The 7792-nt window shown below is 34.7% G+C and overlaps 1 protein-coding gene across 4 annotated transcripts in view; it reads right to left on the bottom strand.

Moving 5' to 3' along the window:
• Positions 1-1826, bottom strand: part of fancc (Fanconi anemia complementation group C) — a 51037-nt gene extending 49211 nt beyond the window's left edge. For 2 of the 4 annotated variants that reach the window (XM_015395848.1, XM_015395856.1), the window contains exon 1: positions 1690-1826. The gene's annotated coding sequence lies outside the window, so the exon portion shown is untranslated. Of the gene's footprint in view, positions 1-1018; positions 1105-1236; positions 1331-1689 lie in introns of all 4 variants that reach the window. The other 2 variants (XM_015395839.1, XM_015395832.1) reach the window with 2 other exon arrangements.
• Between the last annotated feature and the right edge of the window lie 5966 nt (positions 1827-7792).

Raw genomic sequence — 7792 nt, 5'->3', positions numbered from 1 at the left:
TATATATATATATACACTGAAATTTGCAGGGCATCTGATCCATTTTTATTTTGTTCTGAAGGCTAAATTCAAAAGATTCCTGTTTTAATGCAGCTGCTAAGAACTGCTTTGTATGCAATGTGTTGTATCTATGTTTTATTTCCAGTTGTTTGTTAATGTACTGCATATCTATATCTGATTAGGCTCATCAAATGGCTTCCAACTACCCTTAATGCCCACATGAGCTGATTTTCCTTGTTGGCCGGGATGCTAAAGTTATGTTAAGTGGTTAGGAAATTGGAAATGAAAGATAGTTATGATGAATATTATGATCACAATTTTCAGCTACACTATCGCACCCTAATACTGCCCTGAGAAACAGATGTGAGCAAAAAGAGAAACATGGATAAACAAAGATGTACAGAGAAGGAATGAGGGTGGACAGCCATCCTAAATATACTATTTTTAATTTAGTGTATTATCTTTTTCATGCTCATCTAAAAGTAGAAAAGAAATCTAATCTAAAATGGAATGATTTCCACAAAAATTTATATTGCAATTATTTTCAACCAATTCTGCAATTTTCCTTTGCACTGAGCACATCCATACAGATTAGGGCTGAAACAATTAATCGGCTGAATCGGGATTAACAATTATCGGGATAATAATCAATTAGTTTAGTAATCGATAAATCTTTAACTGGAGTATAGAGACTCTAAAACATGCGTTTAGCTGACAGAGCAACTCAGAGAAGCAATTATACCAAGATTGTAAAAAAAAAAAAAAAAAAAACACTTTGCATTTAAAATTAAAACATAATTAATTGTGTATTAATATACTCTACCCAAAATCCACAAGTGGATTTTTTATTTTATTTCACCTGCTCTCAATATTGTAAAAAGTCTTCTTTAAAAAAATCTTTGGCTATTAAATAATTAATCGAAAAAATAATCGACAGATTAATCGATTTGCAAAATAATCGTTACTTGCAGCCTGAATATAGATGCTTTCACACCAGAGTTTCAAATGACTGAATTACCTCTTCAGCATGGCATCAAGTTTCACAAAGGTGGTAATTATTCATTCATTTGATTCAGCATGTTAGATCGGGGATGCATCCAAAACCTGCAGGACAGTATTATAAAAAAAAAAAACTTCTAAAGGTGAAATATTTTTAAATTCCAGCTTTAACACAAACAGGTATATTATTAACACAAAAAATACATTAAATTCATCATTTTGAATGATGGCAATAACCTGTTTCCTGTCCTTCTATGCCTCTAATTGAAAGGTCTCCAACTTCGATGTCCCACTTTCTGCACCTTTCAGACTTATCTATGCTTCAACACACCTGGAATCAAATAATCAGGACACTGAAGAGAGGTAATTTAGTTATTTGATTCAGGTGTGCAGAACCAGGGATAACAATAAAAAACGTCAACCCCCTGCGACTGAAAGTGTCTGTGTGCAGTATCAACACCAGACCACAGGATGTCTTCATTTCATCCACTACATTCTGCAGTTTATGAAGGTACCAACAAATAACTCAAACAACAGCTGCTGAATGCCAACCGGTGCCTAAATTAAGAATAAGGAGCATTTCAACCATTTGAAAGGCTTTTTAATGAGCCGTTCGTCATTTTATGTAGCTTTTTTTTTTTTTAGAACAGCCGACAAACTCGACAGCGGGCGTTTAAAATGAGAACTTACTTGTAAATAACATGCATAGGAATCAAACTGTTGTATTTCCAAAAAAGATTGCGGTGTTATTAAAACATTACTTTCGGTGTCAAAACGATAGAAAAAAAATGTTCTTTCCGAAATCACCAAACTAAATGTCCCTCTTTTCTGGGAGATTCCGGGTAGGAAATGATCCTATTGGCTGAGAGCAATGACGTAGACGAACGCCCCCCCGAGGAGGCCTGCTGGGAAATGTAGTCTTAAAGCTGGCTTTATAGTCATGATGGTTGTAATGATTATCGAAACAAAGATAGTCTATTGATTTTTAATAACAAGCATATTACCAAATAATAAAAAAAAAGTTGATACAATGGTGCCATTAAATGATTCACAGAGGAAATTTCAGTTTAAATTGAAATTAAATTCTTGTAATTAAAATTTTAAAAATTATTTCTAAATATAATAGATATTAAAAGCAGTAATGAACTGGAATAACAGTTTTTTTAATTGATTCTATCAATGACCTAAGATTTTTTTTCTTAATGTGAATGTTTTTTAGGACAATTATTTAATAAGTGACACTAAATATGAAAGAGCTTAATTGATACAAAAATCAACAACTTTTATGTGTTTCTGAATTGTTCTGGGTGCGATCCTTCTTTTGCTGCTGTCTCAAATATTTTAGATCTAAAGATAAAAAGGGTGAATCAGGGTGCTGTCAAGGGGCAAGACCTTCCAGGTCCCAAAGCGCATTCCAATGGGACACAATGCAAACTCTGAGAGGTTTTCCTGCAACCATGGTTTAACGTGACAAATATCTAGGCTCACTCCAGACCCCAAGCGGCCTGCAGCTCACTGCAAAAGGAAAAGACTGCTAAAAATACCTGATACCCCAAGTGTCGGTTTGAGCATTAACAGTCGTGTTCATAAGGCAACAGCAGGCTCTCATGAGAAAGAGATTATAGCCAGGTAATGGTAGAACTGTATAGGTTGTATAAAGTGATACTCATGCTGCCTTGTTGTAACAACTAACAAAGGACCAGACAAAAAAAAAAAAAAAACCTTCCTTGGATTTTGATATCAAATAGGAATTGCAACAAAATGCTTTGTGTGGACTAAATAAAACTACATGCTTAAACTTTCCATCCTGACACAAAATTTTAACTAAGCATCTAGGCAGACAAATGTATGAAAACAAGTAATCCCTTTCAAGATCAAAATGAGAACATGAAAAAGACTGGTTTTCTTTATGACAAAAAAAATGTTTGATTATTTTGTTTTTGTTTCTGATACTATTTGATATAAAGGCCTAAGCACAAGACACAAACAAATCATTGTCAAACAAACTATCCCATTGGCTTGAAGAGCACCAAAGAGGAGCAATGCATGGAAATTGTAACCTGTCTATATTTTTCCATATGCATAATATATTGTTTTATGTAAATAATTCAAACAGAGGAGGATAGGATTTTCATTTAGTTGGATCTTTTATCTGATTAATCATTCATCTATCCCTCTGTCATACAGTAATCTTTTATAGCCATGCACTTACCACATCCTGCTCACGCCTCATACATGACAACAGCACAATAAACTCTTGAAATTAGATTATAGCTTGTAAATTGAGAAAAGATAAACAACATCTGGAATAAAGATGCTTAAACATGGTGGCTGGGAAAATATCCTAGACCTCAATCCCTGACTTTATGGATTAATGCACAAATGCACAAAAAATGCTGGAAAAAAGAGATGCCCCTCACACAATGCTTGCGAGGGAAATACAGATCTGAAGAGTATCCTGCTTTAAAATGGCTTGTGAGGGCAAGTCACAAAAATGTGTGCAAAATTCTGCCTTCAGGAAAACGCTTCTTGCATTTTATCTTATGTCTCTCTGGATAAAATTCACATGGCCGAGAAATGAAAGCACAAATGTGTACCTACTGCATCCTATTTCATAATTTGAGAGCAAGGAAAGGTATTCACAGGGATTCACTCTTTATGTTCCAGGCATCCCTCTTTATTGCTGAGGGAGGAAACTGAGGATTGGTAGGAAAAAGGCGAGAAACGCTGTGACCAATGTGAAACAGCACTGCATGCATGGGATTGTACAGTGTGCACCGATCCTGCTCATACTACAGACACCCTCTGCATACTGATAGCTGCACTTTCTAAAGTTAATTTTTACATAACGTTCCAGCCAATTCTGCTTACCGCAGTTGTTTGTTGTTGTTTACTGCATTGTAATCTTTTCTTTCCGTTTCTTTCCGATCTGTCTGACTAAAAGTGCAAAGATTCAGTAAATATATGGAATGTTACATGATTACCTAAAAGTAAAAGCAGCTAAATCTGAAAATATTTCTTAAAAAAATGGCACTGATTTAAAAAAAAAAAAAAAAAAAAAAAAAGACCTTTATTTTAAAAATAATCACCTGGTCATTTAACACTAAGATTATTTAATTTGGGTGTATTGCAACACCTTAGCAATTTATTTTATCCATCATTACCTATTTGTGTATCAGTGGGTAGTTAAAACAGTGACAAACTGCAGGTAGTATTCACTTTAGACTTTTTCAAAATATGTTAAATATTTTTTTATGTTACAATATTTTCTAAGATAACACATTATATACATTTAGTCCCAACACATTGATGTTTTCAAGTCTATATTTTGGCTAATTATGGCTGTTTTCTACTTTCAGCTGAAAAAACACGACATTTAAGAGTAGAATATATCATCCGTCCAATAAAAAAGAATATATTCTTATCACAAAAATGTCTGCTTTTTGAAAAGTATGTTCAAAAATATGTTTATAGATGGTTATGTCATATTCACAGAAGTGTGTAGGATGTTTTTTTACTCCCGTCAGCAGTGACCAATAGGTAAAGGGCTACTTCTCCTGCAGTTTATTGATGCTGTATCTGGAGCTTTGTTATGGTGTAACAGTTAATCTTTTCACTGAACTGTGGCACCTTTGGCCTTCCATAAATCTCTGCCAGCTGTTACATTAAAGCCATGCATTCTCTTCAGTAGCCCAGTGCAATTCAACTCCATGTTTTAGTACCAGTTTGTTTTTTAGGAACAGACAATAAAAAAAGTTAAGTTTAAACCATGCTTGAATGACTAATATTAGATTGTGTCACTATAATGTGTGAGATTTCCAAACTAAAACCAGGGATATATCTGAATTTCTTTGTTTATCGCCACCTATTTTTGCAGTTCAATGAACCTTTGAGCATAACGAAAACTCAACATCACATGAAAATCTTTCAAAAAACTAACAGGAACTGGTCCAAAGGTTCACTTTATCCACCGAGTTCAACAACTCGATTCAAGAGCATCTTATCCGTTTTTTAACATGACATATTTCGCTCTCATACGCACACATGCAGAGAGAGGAAGGGATGGAGAAAGAGAGACACCTGCTTTCTATTAGTCCAGTAGATTGCAGGGAAATTGAGTGGGAGTGTTAAACACAAACACATCCATCTATCTGTCCCTCTGTCTGCAATAATTACACACTTCCTGCTCCAAAATGATTCTCCGACAGCTTACTCCAATTGCTTCTTTGTTTTAACTTAAGTGTGCAGACGTTGGAATTCAACTGCGAGTATGTTTCTCTGGGAGTTTCAATACTAATCACTAAAGTTTAGAAGTATATTTTGATTAAATGTATAATACCCACAGAAAAATGAAAGAATCCACTATTGAGTGAGGAAACCTGAAGAGGCACTTTCAGACAAGGGAAATTATTTGGTTTCAAGGTGGTTGAACACAGTGATTTTTTTCTCGGAAATAGAATTAAAAACACCAGTGTAGTTTATGGTCTACCTTTGTTACACATATTTTTTTGAGTTTAATGTTTTAGCCTGCAAAATTTAAAATGTACAATTGTAGGGCTTTAGGTTTCGAACCATTATAGAAGGCTATGATTTCATTCGGTTCTAAATGATATCAGTCCTCTGTCAGATGGCCAAACCTATCATTACACAACAAAGACAAACTAAAAGTACACACAAACTTTTTTTAATCAGATTTTTAATTGGAAAGTGAAATGCTCCAAAATAATTGACGAGCAAATGCTTCATATACGTAGAACGGTTTTATTAGCTACCAATGTAGGTCATTAGACCATTTTCACACAATTTGAGGTCCATCATCATTGACTCAGGGAAACATTTGGAGATGTAATAGTTCCCAATTTCTTGAAGAGTGCAAATCCACTCTCTCTCATCAAAAGTTATGATATGAATAAAAACAAAAGTGAAAAAGCAATGTTTTATACCCAGATTCTTCTGACCACATTGTTCATGACAACGTTTTATAAAGACAAAAGAAGTAGCCTAAAGTTGTTTTTGTTTTTTTGGAAGGATGTTCAGATTTATTTATAAACACTTTTAAAATCATGGAAGTTAACCAAAGTGATTTACACAAGGTTCAGGAGTGTGTGAATAGTTTAAAATATTTAATAGAATTAAAGACAGTCAGATACAGCACAGTTTAAATATTCAGACAAAAAAAAAACTCTATTTAGTTTAAAAAACAAAAAAAATGAACATTTGTTTTTAAAAATGGTTTTGTGTCATATGAAAGGGCTGCTGGATGTTCAAAAGTTTAGGTTCAGGTGGAGCAACAGTGTTGACAATGGAATTGTGGTTCAAAACATTAAAAAAAACACAGGATAAAGAAAGAAGTGAAATGAAAATGCCCAGGTGAGTAGCATATGATAGCAATTTCAAACCAGCAATGTATGAGAAAGGGTTCAAGCAATGGATAAGCAAGGGGGTCACAGGTTGGTATACCCTTCAGAAAGAAATAAGCACACATGGGGGAAAAAAATAAGAAAAAAGATATTTCTCCACTGCTCATCGGTTTGTGAATATGCAGATCATTAGCAAATTCCAAAGTGAATACCATCATCACCCTGGAAAAGACCCTTCTCAGGGTTTAAGACAACAATTGTATTTTTTTACTTTGTTTTTGCAAAAACTGGGGGGGGGAACAATTTCTCCATAAGCGTGGTCACACATGAAGTTATTTAGAAGTATTTACATATTTTTTCCTGTTTTCGGACTGGCTGCCTCCCTACATGGTTTTTAGGATGACACATCTGTTTTTATACAATCCTGCATGTTTGCTGGCAAAGAGAAACAGCACAGTTTAAATAGGCAGTTGTATGGTGTGGCACTCATCTGCTTCTCTGTGTGTCCACCGGGGCTACATTAAACAAAAGAAAGAAAGCGTGACAGCATCTAACCTCAGTTTGTCTCTCAGAGTGTAAATGGGCGTTTATCATTCTAACATCTTACATGTGCTTGGAGCACTCACACCGACAGCAGAAATGGAGAGAAAAGGGAATGGAGTGAGATGGATAAAGGAAACTGAAGGAGACCAAGACAAAGAGGGGTGAAGTCAGATGGAAGCAGAACAGAAGTGAAGGAGTGTAGAAAGCTGTGGGCAGGATAAATGTTTCCAGTGTAAATGGATAGGGTGGGCTGGGGGGTATTGTGACATTGGTTTGGCACCACAGTACGGCATGAAAAAGAAAGAGGAGGGGGACTGGGTGGGTTTTCCACCTCAACAGAATAAATGATGCAAAGGGAAATGGGAGTAAACAACATCAGTCATTATAATTATTCTCATACGGCTACTCCCTTCAAAATCTAGAACCCACCCCACTCACCCAATGTTCCATCTGTATTAAATTCCAGTCTCTGTTTTTCTTTACCCTTTAATGTGGCTTGATTACACCTTTTAGTTAATTCCCTCTAATTTATTGTCCCCTTTTCTTTTCTGACTATTTAAAAATCAATTTCTTCATCTCTGTTTTGAATAGTGAGGTACAGTGCTTTCCAAAAGCACTTGGCATAGTTGAAAAAAAATTGAAATTTTTCTCATACTGTATGTGATTTTTTATTTATTTATTTATTTTATTTTTTTACAGGATTTTAGGTGAGAGACCAACATAATTTATCATATACCTTTGAAGATGCATGAATATGGAAAATCCCTTATTTTAAAGAATTAACAAATAAAACTGAGACGTGTGGTTTGCTTTGTTTGACAGGACTGATGAAAAAATATTTATCCAAAAAACAACCAAATAAAACTCTGGTGGTAACTCTGAAGGAGCTG

This window comes from Cyprinodon variegatus, unplaced genomic scaffold (assembly GCF_000732505.1).
Source record: "Cyprinodon variegatus isolate N-32 unplaced genomic scaffold, C_variegatus-1.0 Scaffold26, whole genome shotgun sequence".
Classification (NCBI taxonomy): Eukaryota; Metazoa; Chordata; class Actinopteri; order Cyprinodontiformes; family Cyprinodontidae; genus Cyprinodon; species Cyprinodon variegatus.
Note: the sequence above shows the minus strand (reverse complement) of the source record. Positions and strands in the feature narration are given on the sequence as shown.